This window comes from Hyperolius riggenbachi, chromosome 2 (genome assembly GCF_040937935.1).
Source record: "Hyperolius riggenbachi isolate aHypRig1 chromosome 2, aHypRig1.pri, whole genome shotgun sequence".
In the NCBI taxonomy this organism is placed as follows: Eukaryota; Metazoa; Chordata; class Amphibia; order Anura; family Hyperoliidae; genus Hyperolius; species Hyperolius riggenbachi.
Window position 1 is genome coordinate 382,621,070 of NC_090647.1, and position 21,143 is coordinate 382,642,212.

The window sequence follows — 21,143 nt, forward strand, 5'->3', positions numbered from 1 at the left end:
AGTAACACATTCCCCCTAGTTGGTTCCGTTACCATTTGAGTCAAGTAATTGTCCTGTAGTGCTGCCAGAAATCTGCTGCTTTTACCAGAATGGGTAGCCTCAATACCCCGGTCAATGTCTGGAAAGTTGAAGTCGCCCATAACTATGACCTCATTTTTACTTGCAGCTTTTTCAATCTGCTGTAGTAATCGCAGTTCTGTAGCTTCATTAATATGAGGTGGTTGCATAAAAAAATGCGGGAAAAATTCGTGTTCGTGAATTCGGATGGGTTTTTTTTTTTTTTTTAAAGGGAAATCACATGTAAATAGGTCTAATATAAAAAAAAAAGAAAAATGTGATGGAGAACTCTTTTTTTCAGCATTTCTTGTTTATTCATCGTCACCGTCTTCTTTTTTTTTCTCTCCATCTTTTTCTTCACCATCTTCTTTTTCTGTTTTACCCTCTTTTTGTTTCTCGTCATCAATCATTCATTACTATCATCTTCATCATCTTCTTCTTCACTGGCACCTGGTTCTTTAATTTCTTCTTCTTCTTCACCTGATTCATCTTCAATTGTTTTTTCATCTTCTTCTTCACCTGGTTCTTCTTCGTCTTCTTATTCTCCTTCTTCATCATCATCATCATCATCTTCTTCACCTTGTTCTTCTCTTCTTCTTCTTCACCTGGTTCTTCTCTTCTTCATCTTCACCTGGTTCTTCTCTTCTTCATCTTCACCTGGTTCTTCTCTTCTTCATCTTCACCTGGTTCTTCTCTTCTTCTTCTTCACCTGGTTCTTCTCTTCTTCTTCTTCACCTGGTTCTTCTCTTCTTCTTCACCTGGTTCTTCTTCTTCTTCACCTGGTTCTTCTCTACTTCTTCTTCACCTGGTTCTTCTTCATCTTCTTATTCTTCGTCAACATCATCTGGTTCTTCTTCACCTGGTTCTTCTCTTCTTCACCTGGCTCTTCTTCTTCTTCTTCTTCACCTGGTTCTTCTTTTTCTTCTTCTTCACCTTGTTCGACTTCTTCTTCATCATCTGGTTCTTCTTCTTCACCTGGTTCTTCTTCCTCTTCTACTACTTCTTCACCTGATTCTTCTTCTTCACATGGTTATTCTTCTTCACCGTCCACCACCAACATTCTTTGTTTTTTCCCTTACAGAACTGTACTGTTGTAAAATGTTATCTTCAACACCAGCATAGCTATTGTAGTGGCGTAATAGCTAGTTGTGCATGGCAGCAGCGCATAATTCTGTGGACCCTGGCGGTGGGAACACAGACAGGCAGGAGGATAAACTCAGCAGGAGGAGGAGGAGTGGCGAATGGCAGGAGGCAATGTGTGGACCCTGGCGGTGGGAACACAGACAGGCAGGAGGATAATTATAGCAGCAGCAGGAGGAGGAGGAGAGGAGTAGTGACGTATGGCCGCAGGCAATGTCACAGGCCAATGGTACCTAGCATTGGTACCATGGCTGAAAATAAACACCAAAGAGCAGGAGGAGGTTCCAGACAGCAGTCGTGCAGCCCACATTGTGCCCAATGCACAACTGGGACAGCACAGTTTTCAACCCAGACACCTCAGAATTTTTTTTTATACAACAGTATAGCTATTCTAGTGGCGTAATAGCTAGTAGCGCATGGCAGCAGCGCATAATTCTGTGGACCCTGGCGGTGGGAACACAGACAGGCAGGAGGATAACTATAGCAGCAGCAGCAGGAGGAGGAGGAGTAGTGACGTATGGCAGCAAGCAATGTCACAGGCCAATGGTACCTAGCGTTGGTACCATGGCTGAAAATAAACACCAAAGAGCAGGATGAGGTTCCGGACAGCAGTCGTGCAGCCCACATTGTGCCCAATGCACAACTGGGACAGCACAGTTTTCAACCCAGACACCTCAGAATTTTTTTTTTATACAAAAGTATAGCTATAAGGCGGTGTGGTGGCAGGCCCTTGCGCTGCTGGATCTCTGCCAGCTTTGATGCAGCAGCAGCTGAGCAGCGGAAAGTGCGCACAATTTTCCGCCCTGCTTCCAACAGCTCCTCCATCCCCTGGTAGGTGGGCAGGAACTTCTGCACCACCAGGTTCAAGACGTGGGCCAAGCAGGGGATGTGGGATAAGTGTCCCCTGCTGATGGCAGCCAGCAGGTTGGCGGCATTGTCGGACACCACCAATCCGACTCGGAGGCCTCTGGGGGTCAGCCACGTCTTCTCCTGCTCCCTCATGTAGCAGAGCACGTTGGCTGCTGACAGACTGTTCTTCCCCAGGCTCACCATCTCCAGCAGCACTTGGCAGTGGCGGGCCTTCACGCTGCTGTTGCGTTGTCACTTGGCGGCGGGAGCTACTGCTTCTCCCCTGACCCCGCGTGGTGGCACCACATAGTGGGCAACTGGTGCCGCTGCTGATGCGCCCGAGGGTGGACCTGCTGCTTCCTCACTTGGGCTTTCCACCAGGCTGACCCAGTGTGCCGTAAAGGATAGCGTTCTGTCCCAAAATTACTGCTCCATGAATCCATGGTTATGTGGATCCACGCACTCACAGCGTGATCGAGTGCGCGGCCCACGTTCGCCATGGCAAACCGGTGCAGTGCTGGGATCGCCGTGCGGGAGAAGTAGTGGCGGCTGGGGGCTTGGGCGCTCTCATGTCACTCCCCTCCTGCACGAAGGAATATGGCAGGAGATGGGAGCACATGGCCCGGGCAAGCAACCCGTTCAGCACCCCGGATGCGCCTGTGAGCGGGAGGCAACACCTTGGTCACACCGGGAAAGGACTCGCTGAGCAGGGTCTGGCGGCGTTTGCCTGTGCGGGAGGATGAGGAGGCCACTGTGGAGGGAGCTGATGAGGCAACTGAGGACTGGCTGCCTGGGGGGGGGGGGGAGGAGTGAGTTGCTGCTGCTGCTGTGCTCCTGCTGCTGCTGCTGGGTGGGATGCTGCTGCTGCAATCTGTGCAGTGGCTCTCTGGCTTTGACCACTGCCTGCGCCACTTTGCATCAGCTTCTCATACTCACAAAAATCCTCAAAATGCCTGGTCTCTAAGTGGGTCGACAGGCACGAGGTACTCAGCTTGAGGAGATGGCCACCTCTGCGACACAGTAACTAATGAAAAAAAAGGTGGTGGTAGTAGTAGTGTAAGACTACCAACTACCTAGTAGTAGTACGGTTGTACGCGCAGGTAGTAACTATTAAACGCCTGCTGTACTAAACAGTAAACAATATAACTAACTGCCAGTCAGTGGGTGACCAATTACAGTCGGTCGGTCACACACGGTCAGACGCAATCAATAGGGTGCGCCGGGAAATGACAGTCACAGCAGGTGACAACAAGGGATGCTGGCCGGCGAATGTAACAATTTACTACAGAAAGGTAATAAATCACACAGTAACAAACGAAAAAAATTAAATGAAGGGGTGGGTGGTGGTAGTAGTAGTGGAAGACTACCAGCTACCTAGTAGTAGTACGGTTGTACGCGCAGGTAGTAACTATTAAACACCTGCTGTACTAAACAGTAAACAATATAACTAACTGCCAGACAGTGGGTGACAAATTACAATCGGTCGGCCACACACGGTCAGACGCAATCAACAGGGTGCAGTGGCAAATGTCAGTCACACAGCAGGTGACAACAAGGGATGCTGGCCTGTACACAGTTAATCAGTAACTAACTAGTATTAACTAACAGTACTGAAGCTATAAACTAACAGACTACAGCAAACAGCGACAGTACAATTTAACTAAACTACTATAGTACACAACTAACTAGAATCCCTAACCTACCTAAGCTAGTAGTAGGCTAAGGCTGCCCTATTCTAGCAGGCCTAGCCTGCACACAGACTAACACTAGCCTAGCACAGTATACAGTACACACTAGCTGACTAAAAACAATCAAATTACTATCTATCTATATAACAGTACAATGAATGTGTTTAGGAGGTGTTTAGGAAGCAAAACGCTAGGTTTAGCACAGATTACACTTGATCAGACACGCAGCACAGCACTGGAGATGCTCTCAGTACCAGCTCAGTCACACAAGTGCGTAGCTCCGCAAAATGGCCGCCGCCTTATATAGAGGAGGGGAGGGCCAGGCTCCCCTCCTCTGATTGGTTGCTAGCGTTGCCAGGGACTCGCTGGAGGAATTCTGATTGGCCCGCGTCACTCCCGAACCCCGAAGCCGAACCCAACGCGTCATCTGGCCGAATTCAAATGCGCACATTCGCCCGCCTTCGGCTTCGGGTCCGGCGCATTCGGCTTCGGCTTTGACTTCGGGAACGCTGAAATCTACCCGAATAATTCGGGTAAATTTGCATTCGGGAGTCCTGGAGAGCAAGCCTGGGTATTAGCTCTGGAATAATTACCACAGATATCAAAGTAACATATCAGGAAAAAAAAAAAACCATTGTAGAATTGTATAAAAAAATGTTGAATTTTCAATCAATCAATAAAAAAAAGTATTTTTTCAATTTTTATCATCATAATTAACATATTTTTTCAATTTTCATAATTTAACATATTTTAAAAATTTTCATAATTATCTTTGTAAACAAGGTAAACTACAAAAATGGAGGGTGCCAGTTCACGTATACCAGCCACCACCACCACCCTCCTTTCTCATTCTTCGTTCTTCAGACACCTTGATGGAGTTTCAGCTAGCCTGCATTTCATTGCTTGCAAGCCTCCACTGCGTGGCTCTACGCTGCAGTGGAATTGGTGGCACCACCACCAGGAATGGCAGGCAGGCCTGCTGTCAGCCTGCCACCCACTGAACACCAATGGCAACTGGCGGCAAGCATCCACTGCGTGACTCTGCATTGGAGTTGGGTGACAGCACCACATCAGTGACATCACCCCCATCACGAATGGCAGGCAGGGCTGCTGCCAGTCTGACACCTGCTGACTTCACATTTTTTGAACATTATCATTGAAATTATATAAATGTTACCTTGAAATGTTGTATTCTTATAAATACATTTGTATTTCTTAATTTGGTATAAAAAAAACAAATCTATACATAAATAACTTTCAAAATAATTTTTTATCAATAACTTTCACAAATAGGCCCAAAAAAAAAAAAATTCAGCTGTACACTGAGCCAGTCTGCCTCAGTTGAGCACGCATGCAGCGCCCACACACCAAAGGGCCTTACAGACCTGTTAGCGCTCAATCTCGGTAAGCGCAGCGTTTGGTCTGTCAGTGTGAAGCGGGCATAACCCTATAATTCTATGTACAATATTTATATTTAGGGCCTTTTAACATTTGGGGCAGTATATTGCATTTCCAAAAACCATTGCATCCCATGGCAGAAGTAGTGGTGCATCATGGTGCAGTGGGGCTTACCACAGTATCGTGATGAATGCAGTGCGTTACCAGCTAACTTGTGCAGTAACCCCAGAAATAAAGCAAATTTTCAGTGGAAAGTATGCCTTACTGATTTTCTTTTGTTTGGTCACACTGTGGTATTACCGAGCGTGGTGTGACTTAGTTGTCTGCGGTGCAATCATTCAAAATTGTACTGCACCAATGGAGATGTCGGTGAACGCGAAATTCCAGAAAAGTTCGGATTTACACGAATCGGGTGAACCGCCATAGATTTCAATGGGTAGGCGATTTACAAACATACAGGGACTCTTTCCGGCCACAAAAGTGATGGAAAACTTGTTTCAAAGGGTCTAACACCTGGAAAGGGGCATGCCGGATGGTTGATCCATGCCAAAGTCCTACCAAAAATTACAAAGTTGACACAGATTCAGCTTTTAATCCCTAAAGGGCAGAAATCACAGTACATTCCCACATTTGAGGAAAAGAGCTGCGTTAAAATGTCCAGAGTGGTAATGTAAGGGCTATGCCCACTTCACAATGTCAGACCAAACTCTGACAGACCAAACTCAGCTTTTAACGCACCGCAAAGAGTTGTTAATAGTTGAGACTCTCAGGACTTAAACGTTATTCATTCCTTTCGGCTGCAATCTTTGTGTAATGGTCGCCGTGCTAATGTGCACACGTTGGCGTGCTTGCAGGCCATGGCGGATTTCCAGCCCCTATGGTCGGGCTGAGGTAGCTCAATAACAGTAAAGTGACCCATAAAACACTGGTTCTGCAGTATGGTCTTAGTGTGGTTAAATCTCAAATGAGGGGGATGGAAGCTAGAAAAATGTAGAATGGAATTTTTATCAGTGGGTTTGGTAAAAAGATCAGTGATCAACCAACCATCCCTTTTAATTACCCAAGTATCAAGAAAATGAATCCTTGACTGGTCACAATGGGCCGTGAGCACAATGGTAGGACATTTATTGTGTAATTCATCAATAAAGGCATCAAGGCTTGAACGTGGCCCCCTCCATAGCACAAAAATATCATCAATAAAATGTTGCCATTGTAGTGCATGCTTACAAAACAGGCCACCGGAGTATACAAAAGCCTCCTCATATAATCCCATGAAGAGATTAGCATAGGAAGGGGCCACGTTCAAGCCCATCGCCGTTCCTCAAGATAAATTCAAGAAGCATCATCACAATTTTTTTCTGCTGGTTATCAAGGTCTGTACACAGCATCAGATAAAAATCTACTGCCTCCAGACCCCCCTAATGGGGTATGGCAGTATACAGACTACTCATGTCCATTGTGACCAACCAAGTCTCATCGTCCACATTGTCAACATTTGAGATAATCTCCAAAAAATGTTGAGTATCTCTCAGGTACGAATATAAATTCGCTACCATAGGCCTCAGTATCTTATCCAAAAATACGGCAATATTCGAAAAAATAGAATCAATCCCTGATACAATAGGGTGTCCAGGGGGATCACAGAGTCCCCTATGTATTTTTGGAAGTATATTCAAAATAGGGATTCTTGGGGAAGTTTTTCCCAAAAATATTTTCAAATCCCTATTGATAATACCCCCCTCCTCAGCATCAGTCAGATCTTCTCAACCTGATGCTGAAGACCAGGGGTAGGATCACATGTTAATTTCTCATAAACTTCCTCATCCGCTAGCTGTCTCAAAATTTCACCCCTATATTTAGCTCTGTCCATAATGACAACTGCTCCACCTTTATCTGCTGCACATATATTAATACATTTATTATTGGACAATGTGGATAAGGCCTTGTGTTCCTGTGGAGAAAGGTCGTGCAATGATCCGCTCAGCTGCCTGCGCAGGCAGGCAGTTTTTTGACCACTGTTCAGGTCTGCATTCTGCAGGTCTCTGGAAGAGAGACCTTTTGTCTGTTTTGCAGCTTGCTGCTGCTGAGGAATTTGCATACGTTTGTCATGCAAATTTCCTAGCCACATCCTCTGGAGGTTTGTACTATAAATACCATGTAATATCACAGACCTTGGCTGGTCATAAGGGTTTGTCCTGTGAAACACTCCTGGAGTGTCAGCCTTGCTTATTGTTTAAAGATTAGCCTAGAGTAATTCCTGGGACTGCACTAGGCAGGTTCCCTAGTGCAGTTAGGATTGCATATCTGTTTGTTTAAAATTGCACAAAAGGTGGATCAGCGCAACACCAGGCCGCCTCCGAATGGCCTCCATCAGAGATGGGCTGAGCCCCCCCCAGGAACTACAAATACACCTTGAACCCAAACAGAAGCTCTGCATATACACCAAAAGCATGGCTGTTAAGTGGGAGCAGCTGCCCAAAAACGAATTACATTAGTACATAGCAAGGAAATGAGCAGTGCTACTTAAAAACAGAACTTTGCTATGTACTAATGTAATTCGTTTTTGGTCAGCTGCTCCCACTTAACAGCCATGCTTTTGGTGTATATGCAGAGCTTCTGTTTGGGTTCAAGGTGCGTTTGTAGTTCCTGGGGGGGCTCAGCGCATCTCTGATGGAGGCCATTCGGAGGCGGCCTGGTGTTGCGCTGATCGACCTTTTGCGCAATTTTTAATTTTCGATTTTATTTGATTAGCCGCACCCAGGCTATGCATATACATAGGTTAGGATTTAGTTAGTGTTAGGCCCCTCAAATGGAGGATTGACTTCTTCGCAGTGGGAGGGACGAGTACTTAATAGGTTGCATGCAAGCTGTTAATGGAAACCAACATCCTCCTCTAGTGGTAGACAGGTCATGTGTATGCTCGGTGTGTATTCGACCCCACAAGTGGGGCTTGCACTCTTTTGCAGGTAGGCACTAGTCTGTTTTTAAGTAGCGCTGCTCATTTCCTTGCTATGTACTAATATCTGTTTGTTTGTCTGTTACGATTGTCCTGTCCCAGCGGTGGTCGACAGGAGATCGTTCTGTGTGTCTGGGTGCTAACCGGAACAGCGGTTGTTACTGGTAGCCCCTTCTGATCTGTCTTGCCTGGATCGCACTCGCCTTGCGCTAGTGCTGTGGATCCTTCTGGTCTGCAACTCTCTTGCTGTGCTTGGATCACACTTGCTCTTGCGCGGAAAGAGCAGTGGATCCAGCTCGCTCTGTTTCTATTCTTGGATCACACTCATTCTGGCGGAAAGAGCAGTGGATCGTGTCTCTCACTTACTCCTGTTTTCGTGTATCTGTCTTGTCTGCTACGAACGCTTGCTGGAGGCTCGGTGAGGTAACCGTTAAGCAAGCGCTCGAGTCCTCTGTTTCATGTTTGTCTGTCGGTGGTTAGTTAGGCATGCTTGTCTCTGTTGTGCTTATCACGCGGAGACCACGCAGAAAACGTGTTTGCTGTTGCGAATGAGTGCGGTGTTCGCGTTTAGTTAGCGTTTGTTATTTTCCTTATCTTCTCATTGTATGATTTGCTGTGCCTTTGCTACTCTCGTGCTCTGCCTTGCTGTAGCCTTGTGTCACCTCTGGCAACCGCCTCTCTCGCGATTGCGTTCCTACTTCATATCTGCTGTTGTGTGTGCACTGTTGCGGGTTGGCGACTAGATTGGGGCACATACATACATTCTATCCCTGTGCTCATTCTCTTTCGCAATCGCTTCTCTTGCGATTGCTTACTCACTTGGTTTCCTCTGTTGTGTGTCCGCCGTCGCAGGTTGGCGGCTAGATTGGTGGACATACATACATTCCTCATCTGTGCTTATTCGGTCTTGTGTCGCTGTTAGCAACCGCCATCTCTGGTGATTGCCTTCTCACTTTATCTTCCTGGTTGTGTGTCCGCCGTCGCAGGGTGGCGACTAGATTGGTGGACACACATACCCTCTGTCGCTTTGGTCTCTCTCTTTCAGGGCTATCTTGCCCTGCGTTTCTTCCCTTCGTGCAATTCCTGTCAGGCGTCTGTGGCAGGGCAGAGGACCTGTTCCTCTGTACTCCACAGCTCCACCTGCCGACAGGAATTTCCCTCTACAGGTGCATTGCACCTTTTGCTGGGTTCCCTCAAATTATACGCTTGTGGAGGATTTCCGCAGTGTCAGCGCACGTCTTGTGCGCTGATCACGGAGAGAATTCCACAATCGTTACAGGTTGTTAGTAACATGTTCACATTTGTTAGCTTCAAAATTGGCCTGTAAGAGGTGAATATCTTTATTAACTTGTTCAATATAGGTACTAATAACCCCATGAGTAGGTGATGTAAACTGACTGGAATTTCTAAGTCCCCAATCTTTCATTTGTAAGCAATCATTGGTCTGTCCTTGTGTTTGAGCAAAAAAATGGTTGTTCGAAAAAAAATTGTTTTAGTTTCAAAAATCTGAAAAATCTTGTCAATTCCAAGTCCGGTAGAAAAAAGTCAGGAAAATTGCTTGGACAGAAGGATAGTCCTAGATTGAGCACACGATGGTCCACCTCCGATAGATCGTAAGAGGGAATGTTCACTACAAGGTCTACTGGTATTATGTCCTTCAAAAAAGCCCCCTCCCTGAGAGATAAACTAGTCCATAATGACCTGGGCCCCACTGAGGTGGATACCATGAGGAGATTTGGCACTTTTCCTTGTATGGGGTGTGATTTATGTAGTTATATTGCAAAAGGAGATAGTTTTACCCACCCCAGCCGAGGGACGAAATATAAGATCAGGGGTATGTATACTTGCGACTCCAAATTTGTGATCTATTTACTAAATGTCCCTGCGGACTGTGTTATGTGGGGAAGACTACACAACCATATAAAGATAGAATGTCCTCCCATAAATCAAATATTAGAAATCAGAATCGTGAACTATCTGTCTCGGATCACTTCTGCAGGAAAGGCCACAGTTCTCAACTACGGGTACAGGTCATAGAGGGAATACCAATACCACAGAGAGGGGGTGATCGACATAAAACATTAGCACTTAGAGAGAACTACTGGATTAAAAAGCTTGATACCTTAGAACCCAGAGGCCTTAATAGAGACTATGACCTTACTGTGTTGATCTAAACTTGCTTATTTTATTATATTTTTATTTTCATATGTTGTGATTGATTTATAACAGTTATTTTGTTTTTTTCTGTTTTATCAGGGGTACATCGCTGGAGGATGCTGTAGCCAATACTTGGTAATTGTATATCTTTTTGCTGATAGCGTGCAGCGTTTGGGGGTGTCTGTTATGTTCTCCTCTAATTAGCTGCGTGTTTTTGTTTATTTATTGAGTCTCCTAGATACGTGGGGACTTTATTTACAAGCGGACGCTGTCGGCCCTTCAATGATTGGCCAGTGCGACAACTTTGTTCTTAAGACGTCATGCGCCTTTTACGTCGCATTCTATGGACACTGCATGCTGTGCGGCGGACGGTGTCGGCGGTCTTGTGATTGGACACCTTTTGTGCACCACCCACTAGTCCACATGCTGGACGTGGTCGGCGATTTCCTGATTGGCTGCTATGAGCCTACCCTCCGCTGAGCCAGGTGCTTTCTTGCGGACGTTGTCGGCGCTTTGTCTATTGCCCGGCAGTACCAGTGTTGCCAACTCATCCCTTTAATTACTGACACATATGAATTATACAGGTTTTGTGGCTAGGTAGATGCAGTTAAGGCACTGATTATGTGCAAATAGCCCCAGAACCTGTATAACTTAGATGTGTCAGTAATTAAAGGGATGAGTTAGCAACACTGGGCAGTACCCAGCCACTTGCTGTTTATTGGCTACTGAGTCTCTTGCTCTATGGCGGACGCTGTCGGCCAGGGCTTGATTGGTTGGAGACGGCAGACCCACCCCACTTAGGAGCATTTTTTGCAGTTTATATTCCACATTTGTTATTATGGACACAGTGAACGGAATCTCTTTTTCTCATTACAGTGTAGACTGTGAGAGGGGATAGGTGAGTGTCTTAACTTTGTAGCAATGTTTACTGCAGTTTTTTATCGCTCTCCGCTCTGCTGCATTTGGACTGGCTAGTGGCATCCTCTAGGGATCACCTGATTGGTGAAACTGATCTCATACATATGCAGACTGTTTAAGTAGATAGTTCTCTATGTGGTCCTCAATGATATTTAAACATGATTTTAACAGAGGATGGTCAGTGTGGGTCTAGGAAGATCTGAGAAAGGACTGGGCAAGTCCGAAACACCTGTGCATCATCCATCTATGACCCACATTGCTTTATCATGTTTTAGTTTTGCAACTTAATATACTTTGATATACTTAGATATACTTTGACGGTGCGGATCTTGAGAAGTTTATACTAAGCACTCTTGACTCCAGAGTGGATCTCTGCACATCAGACTCAGACCATTGGAGCAAGAACAAATTTGTATAAATAATATATATAAGTGGACAGTGATTCGCTTTAAGCTTAAAGTGAACCTCCGGACTAAAAATCTACTCAGCAGAACTGAAAAGGCTTTAACAGTTTTACAGCATCAGAACTTTGTTTTTCTTTTGCTTTTTTTCCCTGATGCTGTGCAGAGCATGATGGGATTTCATGTGTTGTTATTCACGTTGCCTAGCAACTGGGAGAGGTGCTCAGGACACAGGACAGTTGGAACTGTGTCTCATGCTCCCTGTCACCTCCTTTCAACCAAAAAGATGGCTGCCATCATGAAATCAAACATTTGTCTGTTCTTTTAAAACAGTGTGGGTAAGAGATTATATTACCTATCTATTTTATTTAACATAACTAATGTAACTTAATGACAGTATGTTTGTTTAGGCTGGAGTTCCTCTTTAATTATATACCAGCCGAAAGAAGAAAGCTTGCGTTCCAAGGTGGTTCTAAAACTTCCTGTGTGTGGTGACATTTTAATATGCATGACGGCAAGATAGGAGAGATAGGAAAACGCCGCTAACGCGACCTGTGAGAGAGGGGTAGGCGGGGTTTTGCAGCCGAGAATAGAGAGCGCTGATTGGTCTAGCATCAGCATGCTCAGACAGCGCATCTGGAGTGAGAGAGGATGCATACCTCCCACATCACGTCATCCCCATAGAAACCAGCTATCAACGTTGGTACTGAGGATCGCTGATTGGAGCGGTTTTGAGGGGGAGGGACCCAGAGCCGAAAATGGACCAATAGGACGTGTCCTGTGCATTCCTACGGGAACAGGAGCATGGGGCAGCGTTTTTGTATTTAAACACTAAGCAGCATAGCGGTTTTTGAGGGAATAGATTACTTATCCCTCAATGAGTGTTTCAAACATTTTCTGGGGTAAAAATCTATAAAAAGGGTTTATTTGAGGATTAATGGAGTGAGATAGGTCCACCAATAGCGTTCAAGCTTGAAAGATTGAAAACCATCTGGACCAATGGGGAAGACTGAAAAGAGGGTGGTCCTGAGGTTCTGAGAAACCACCCTTTCCATAGACTATATAAGGCAGATCTGGAAATAGGCTGATTTGATTGCTGACTGAGCAGGAGAGCACATTGCTCTCATTTTGTTATTTTTCATATGATGTGATTACAATGCTTTTTCTTTCTGATGCACTAGCACCCTAGCACTGAGCACTCTTTTCCCTGACAACGGCTCCTATTAAGGAGTTGAAACATGATGGATTGGTGGGGGGTTTATTATTTGATGTTAGAAAGTAAATAATCAATCTATTCAAGTGTGAGTATATTTTTGGATCAATTATATCTGTTTTAATGACAAATTCATATGATCTATCAGAATGTGAAATCCTATCTTGATTTGTGTCAAAACAAACAATTTTCATAGAGATTTTATTGGACTATATTAAAGGTTACGTTTTATAATCGGACTTCCATTAAAGAGGATCAATTTTGTGTTTTCTCTAGAAATGTGTGATTATTTCATACCACTTTAATTAAATTAAATTATGCCATGTGATCAAGGTGATTGAATTGCTAACAACCTCCTAATTCTCAGAATTCAGATGCAGGTGGTTCATGCGTACATGCCAGAAGCAGGAAAGATGTGTCCATAAATGAAAAAATAATGGCGTGTTGTGGACCTTTTTGTTTATGGATACATGAAATTCTGCCAATTCTGAATAAAATGATTCCATGCTTTCATACAAATAATGATATTAATTATAATAATAATGATAATAATTATAGTAATAAAGTTGAAAACTTTCGCTCCAGTCTATGCCTTTTTGCAATTACAACCTTTAGTCATGTAACACACGATTCAGTGATTTTTTTTATAAGATTTTGATCTATAGCATTATTTTCTCAAACCTACCATACACCATTCATTGTTCAAAGCAATCAACCTGATTTTTCCAACATGAACAAATCCAATCATATTTTTTATGAAAAATGTTTTATCAATTGAAAAAAAGATTATTTTCAATTTCTTCTCTATTCGACTGTTTTGGGTGAATAAACAGGAAAATCATGAAAAAACTAAACGTTTTTGGAGGTGTCTGGGCTGAAAAAAACAAAAACTATTTGATTGTACCATGTATGGACCCCTCTAGGTGCACAGAAAATTTTGTGTGGCATAGTGGATAACACTGCCTTGAAGTGCTGGGACCCAGGTTCGAATGCCAGGCATTGCCAGCCAGGGCACTATCTGCACAGAGTTTGTATATTCTCCCCATGTCTGTGTGACTTTCCTTAGTTCATCCCAGTTTCCTCCTACATCCCCAAAAACATACAGATAAGTAAATTGACTTCTTACTAAAAATTTGCAGATCACAAAGATAATAAAGTGCACAGCAACCTTTATGCCAGCACGATAGGCCACAATAACACACGAGACAAAAGATCAATAGGTGTGTTCAAATAGAAAAAGGATCCAGGAGCAACACGCTTATTATCTAAAGTACACTTCTCACAAACAGTCCAAAAATCCTCATAACGGCAAAACAGCAATTAAAAATCTGTATACTTTTCAGCACATCTCTATACTGTATATAATTGGCAAGTGTCTCTGCGTATCCCTGTATCAGTGCTATTTAGCACTGCGCATGTGCAGGGACAAGATGCAGAGACACTGCCGACGGTGGCGAGAGCCGGAGGACGGGACCAGAAGGGACGGGCGTGTGTGCGCGAGGGGCGCAGGCGTCGGGCATCACGAGGGCGTGCGCGTCGGGCGTCATGTGTGCGCATGTGCGCAGCGTAGTAATGACAGACCTAGCCAATTTTTAAACGGGCTAAGGTGACTAGTGTAGTTAATAAGAGAGGTGCGGAGGAGGGTCAATGATCGTTTCGACCTGCAATTTGGGCTATCTCAAGACCGGATATGATTACTAAACAAATTGGCCTTAGAATGATCTACGATTGTGAGCTTCTCTGAGGGATAGTAAGTGACATGTCCATGTACTCTGTTCAGCACTGCAGATGATGTCAGTGCTATATACTGTAAGTACTACTGTAATAAGTATTGCAATTAAACTGGCTATGAAAACAGCCTAGCCATGTTAATACAACACTCTGACATTTAGCTGACTCATACAGTTTGTCACTATAATTTCATCTTTTCAGCTAACTCGCCTTTTTTTTTTTTTTTTAGCACAGATAAAAGTTTTATCATTTGCACACTGATTAATTGCATGTAAATATCAATCTGCAAAAATATATCTGTAGAACCAATTGGGTTCCATTTCTGAAATAATTTATCTACACACTGTAAATTATAGCATGCTTTTGTTAATAAATAATTAATAATAATAAATAATTAAAAGAAGTCAGAACTATATTGCTCTTTGAAAGATTTACAATGAGACCTGGATGTATTAATCAGAAATTTACAAAGTATAGTATTATGGTTAGAACATAAAACATACGGCAAGTGCACAACTCAAATAAATACTTACACAACAGCTTCTGTGTGGTGAAGTGTGAGAAGTAACTGCTTTAGTCAATCTTACTGCAATTAGTGACACTCAGCATTAGTGTTATCTGTACAAAACATAAGGAATGAGGTAACATGATTCGACACTTGCCAAGAACTGCACCAATAGATAATCTTTGCTGCAATAAGTAAGCATCAGTGGAGGAGTTTTTTCTACAAAGCTCAGTATCGTATACACAAACAATATCAAGTAGCTATGCATGAACAGTCACAATTTTTCTGCTAAAAAGACTGTATGTTTATGCTGCTTTATTTATCTTTACATTGCTCTATTGTTTATTGTTACACTAATTTGTCTACCATTGTTTAACACCTTAACCTCCCTGGCGTTCAATTTCCCCAGGATTTCTGTGCAAAAAGTGATCCAATTAATTTGCATAACCTTTTTTTTCCCAAAATGTGTCAAGCAAGGGTACAGTATACAGTGCAGGAGATTATTGATGTGTATGCACCTCAATACTGTTCACAGCATGTTTTTTATTGACGTGTATAATCGTCAACACCGCTAGAGAGTTAATGCCCCTGTGTAACATTGTTTAACTGCTTAACCCTTTGGGGGCTTAACCCATGCGGGGGGGCGCATTTGGGAGGGTCAGGCAGCCGGATCCCCAGTATAGCATGGTGGGCATGGTGTCCCCTGTGTAGCCCGGTGTCCCCCAAAATGCCAGCAGCCTTTACTCACCTCCCAGGTTCCAGCGATGAGCAGCTCTAGCCCCCTCCGCTTTGGCCGGCATCCTCACTCGCACTGCCATTCCGAGTCACGGCTTGATGACATCATCAAGCCAGGACATGACACTTTCGTCAGAGCGACCGGAGATGCTGGCCAGAATGGAGGGGAGCGACGATCGCCAGGGGAACATCAGAAAGGTGAGTGGATCCTCTTCTTCCCCTCCTCCCGCCATTGCTGTAATAGTGATCACTAAGATCCTCCAGCGATCGTAGTGATCACGTGAGCAGGAGCCAATCATGATGGCTCCTGATCACTGAGGGGAGATGTCAGCTGTCATATGACAGCTTAATCTCCCTTCCGCATGATCGTAAATCCTACACCGCATCATTCTTAGTCAGCCACAAGTGAAGTGTAGAATTTACTACGGGCGGTTCCCAAAAGGTTAAGGTAGCCATACACCTAGTGATGATGGGCAGATTCGAACAAGAGACAAATTTCTCTCTAATCGAATATGATCAGAGAGAGATCATACGTGCCCACGTGCCCTGTTACTGTGGAAACCATGTGGGGCTCATGTATGGAGCAAGCAGTGTGTCCAGAGGAAGCAGAGGACAAGGGGCAGCCACAGACAAGTAATGTATATAGCGTGGGGCACGGGGGAGGGGGGGTTACATTGCATATAAGGAAGGACAGCGTTGGGGGTCTTGTTGCATTTGTCACTCATCCCAATATCGCACGCCCAGGGGCGTATCTGGGTAATATAGAGCCTATGGCAAGCACTGAAATTGTGCCCCCCCCCTTCCCATTCAGAACCCCCTTCCCCCCTAAAAACACTAACCCTTATCGCCTGCATGTGTTAAAGTTGCCTATGTTTTTTGGCTTGGCATATTGCTAAAGTTACTTTTTTGGAAATATCTCTTCTTATTCCCTCTCTGTACTCTATTCTAACATTAAGCCAAGTGCGCCCTACATACAAAAATTAAGCAACCATGTTCTCCACATAACAGAACTAATCGGATTTGAGGTCTGAGTGACTCGGGGGCATGAGGGCAGGCATGGCGCGAAGCACAGGGGCAAGCATAGTGGCGCAATACAGGAGCAGGCATGGCATCCATGTTTCTGTGGCGCCCATGGCATGAGCCATGCCTGCACCCCTCTAGATACACCTCTGCGCACGCCGTTACTGCCGCATACACAATTGAGCAAATCAGCACTACATCTTGCAGCATGTCTAGTCGACTAATACATCCAATTTCGGCCTAAAATAGTTTGTATTGTCAATCGGGAATGCACTTGGCGGCACCAATTTTCACCCGATTCCAATTATAATAATCAAATCGGATGGTCGATCAGCCGCCAAGCCGTCTGATGTATGGCCACCTTTACAGTTTGAGGACGTCGATTGTACAGTCTCTTTAGAATCTATATCCTCCATTGAAATTAGTGCTGGACGTAATCAAGCACACACAAGCGAGCAACCGAACTGTACTGATTGCCGCATGTGCACAAAACTTCAAAAATCCAATGTAATGTCTTTTATAATGAACTAGAAAAAGGCCCGTCCATTTAAAAACGGGCACTAAGCCTTGGCAGCAACCCCTACCCAAGTGCAGGCGGCCGCACGACCGCACCACAGAGGCACACATGACCGCGCTCACATGCCAGCGCACGCCCGTCCCCCTGTGCCCATCCTCCTGCGCTGGGCGAACTCCATCCACAGACGGACTAGTGACGTTAGCCCATTTAAAAACGGACTCTAGGTCTGTCATCGCTGCACACCTGCCCACCCGGCCGGCCCCCTGCCCCTTCCTGCTCCTGTCCCAGGCTGTCCCTGTGGCACATGTGCAGTACCGCAAATGCACAGACACACACAGGGACAGGATGCAGAGACACTTAGGTTTTATTAGGTAGGATGATTGCTGCTGCAAGAGCACTTATTCATTAAGTGGCATATTAAGGTAGTTAAAAAGTTTATTTCCATATTTGGTGCATGTGAACTCAAGCTCACAGAGCCAATCAGATCGCTTTTTACAATGAATTAATGAATGCAGCTATAGCCAATAGCAGCATTCATTCTATGCATGAAAAGTAAATATTTGCATTGTAGCACTCTAGTGCTTCTTGTAACCTCAGATCTCTGTCAGTGTGAGATTTGAGGTTGAAGGAGCTGCTGCTGACAGAGTCAAATTGTAAACTAGTGTCATCAAACAGTGTTTTTTTGGGGATTGTATAAATAAACTGTTACCTTGCCTTAGTTAGCCTTGCTAGCAGATAGCATTAATACGATCTTGGGGTGTATTGTGTACACAGAGTCACTAGGAGTGTGCGCCCGTGTGTGACGTGCAGCTCAATAGACACTGCACACTAGATGCAGAGCTTTGCAATATGACACAATCAAAATAGAACTAGAATAGCACTTATGATCTTGTGGTTTATTCTGTACATGGATTCACTAGGAGTGTGTGCCTGTGTGTGACATGCAGCTCAATGGACACTGCACACTGGATGCACTGTATGCTCAGTCAGGACACTGTACAAACACAACCTAGCCTCTTTGCATGGGCGTAGTATTAGGGGGTGCAGAGGTTGCGACTGCATCAGAGCCCTTGGGCCAGAGGGGCCCGTGTACATCAAAAAAGGGCGTCGGGAAAAAAGGGCGCAGGGTGTAAATGATAAGCAGTAATGCCGTTTATAAAAATATTGTATAGTATTTTGTTTATAAATAATGTTTTACACATTTAGAAATCATTAAATAATGTGTATGAAATCGCCAATTATGAAAACGTTAATCTTCCATGTTTCAAAAGTGAAACTTATAATTACGTTCAGTGGTGCTCAGATACCCCTTTTCAAAATCCGGATTGGATCCGGATCCGGATCCCCAGATATCCGATCCGGGTCAGATATCTGAGTTCAAAATTTTCCAATCCAGAACCGAATCGGATATCCAGCCGGATTCGGATATCTGGATAGAAAAACCGGAAGTGCCCTTTAAATTGCTTTAAAAAATTTTTTTTAGGGTAAATGAGACATGTAGCATCATTATTTTGTAAAGGGGAACACTAATTGATGATGTGGGGACTTTAAATCCCCCCCTCCCAAAATGGCTGTCAATTAACATCAGGCCTAGGTTCCAGACAGCGGTCGTGCAGCTCACATTGTGTCCAAAGTCCAACCGCACTACTGGGACATGGCAATTTTCAGCCCAGACACCTCCAAAAACTGATGCAGCATTTGTGTTTTGGGTTAAATATAGGTGGTATCAGCACAGCAGCAGTAGCCTGTGGCACCCTGGCAGTGGGAGCAGCAGAGACAGCAGAAGCAGGGCAATGCAGCAGCAGCCGCAGCAGGTGTAACGTCTACCAGGAGCATGCCGGATGTGGAACTTGGCACTTGGCACATGGCACTTGGCATTTGGCACTTGGCACTTTGCATTTGGCACTTTGCACATGCCACCTGACACGTGCAAAGTGCCACGTGCAAAGTGCCACGTGCAAAGTCATGTGCAAAGTCATGTGCAAAGTCATGTGCAAAGTGCCGCGTGCAAAGTGCAAAGTCACATGCAAAGTGCAAAGTGCAAAGTGCCACGTGCAAAGTGCAAAGTGCCATGTGCAAAGTGCAAAGTGCCACGTGCAAAGTGCAAATTGCCACGTGCAAAGTGCAAAGTCACATGCAAAGTGCCACGTGCAAAGTCACATGCAAAGTGCCACGTGCCACGTGCAAAGTGCCACGTCACGTGCAAAGTGCCACGTGCAAAGTGCAAAGTGGCATGCGGCACTTTGCCCTTTGCACGTGATGTGGCACTTTGCACTTTGCACGTAATGTGGCACTTTGCACGTGACTTTGCATTTTGCACGTGGCACTTTGCACGTGGCACGTTGCACGTGACGTTGCACTTTGCACGTGACGTTGCACTTTGCACATGACACTTTGCACTTGACGTGGCACTTTGCACGTGGCACTTTGCACATGACGTGGCACTTTGCACGTGGCACTTTGCACGTGGCACTTTGCACGTGATGTGGCACTTTGCACTTGGCACGTGGCACTTTGCATGTGTTTGCATGTGGCATGTGGCACTTTGCACTCGGTAATAGAGATGTAGCGAACGGTTCGCCTGCGAACGGTTCCAGGCGAACTTCGGTGGTTCGCGTTCGCCAAGAGCAGGCGAACTTTTGCGGAAGTTCGATTCGCCCCATAATGCACTATGAGGGTCAACTTTGAACCTCTGCATCACAGTCAGCAGGCACATTGTAGCCAATCAGGCTACACTCAGCCCTGGAGCCCCACCCCCCCCCCCTTAAATAAGGCAGGCTCGCTGGCCATGACACTCACTCGTGTGCCTGCTGCAAATAGACAGACTAGGGAGTGCTGCTGCAGATTTTTTCTCCTAGGGAAAGATTAGTTAGGCTCTTGGCTTTCTCCTGGCTGATTGTTATTGCTAAAATAGCACCCCTCAACAGCTCTTTTGAGAGCTAATGTTTTCCTGATGTGGTTTTGTTTTTTGTGTGTTGCTCACTGACACTGACATTATTGAGCCCTATCTGTTGCAGCTGGACCTTGGTAATTTTTTATTACTGTGCCAACCAGGCCCTGCATATCTATCTATACTGGGACACCTACCTATGCCTACCTAACTACTGGGGCACCTACTTACCTATACGGGGACACCTACCTACCTACCTACCTATACCAGGGGACCTACCTATGCCTACCTACCTATACTGGGACTCCTACCTATGTCTAGCTAACTACTGGGACACCTACCTATGCCTACCTACCTATACTGGGTCTCCTACCTATGCCTAGCTAACTACTGAGGCACCTACCTATGCCTACCTACCTATACTGGGACTCCTACCTATGACTACCTACCTATACTGGGTCTCCTACCTATGCCTAGCTAACTACTGAGGCACCTACCTATGCCTTCCTACCTATACTGGGACTGCTACCTATGCCTACCTACCTATACTGGGTCTCCTACCTATGCCTAGCTAACTACTGGGGCACCTACCTATGCCTACCTACCTATACTGGGACTCCTACCTATGCCTACCTACCTATACTGGGTCTCCTACCTATGCCTAGCTAACTACTGGGACACCTACCTATGCCTACCTACCTATACTGGGTCTCCTACCTATGCCTAGCTAACTACTGAGGCACCTACCTATGCCTACCTACCTATACTGGGTATTCTACCTATGCCTAGATAACTATTGAGGCACCTACCTATGCCTACCTACCTATACTGGGACTCCTACCTATGCCTACCTACCTATACTGGGTCTCCTACCTATGCCTAGCTAACTACTGAGGCACCTGCCTATGCCTACCTACCTATATTGGGACTCCTACCCATGCCTACCTACCTATACTGGATCTCCTACC

At 45.1% G+C, this 21,143-nt stretch overlaps 1 protein-coding gene across 3 annotated transcripts in view; it reads right to left on the minus strand.

The window, feature by feature from the left end:
* Window positions 1-21,143, minus strand: part of TRAF3IP3 (TRAF3 interacting protein 3) — a 513,908-nt gene that overhangs the window by 482,526 nt on the left and 10,239 nt on the right. For all 3 annotated transcript variants that reach the window (XM_068265590.1, XM_068265592.1, XM_068265589.1), the window contains exon 2: window positions 15,042-15,126. The gene's annotated coding sequence lies outside the window, so the exon portion shown is untranslated. The remainder of the gene's footprint in view (window positions 1-15,041; window positions 15,127-21,143) is intronic.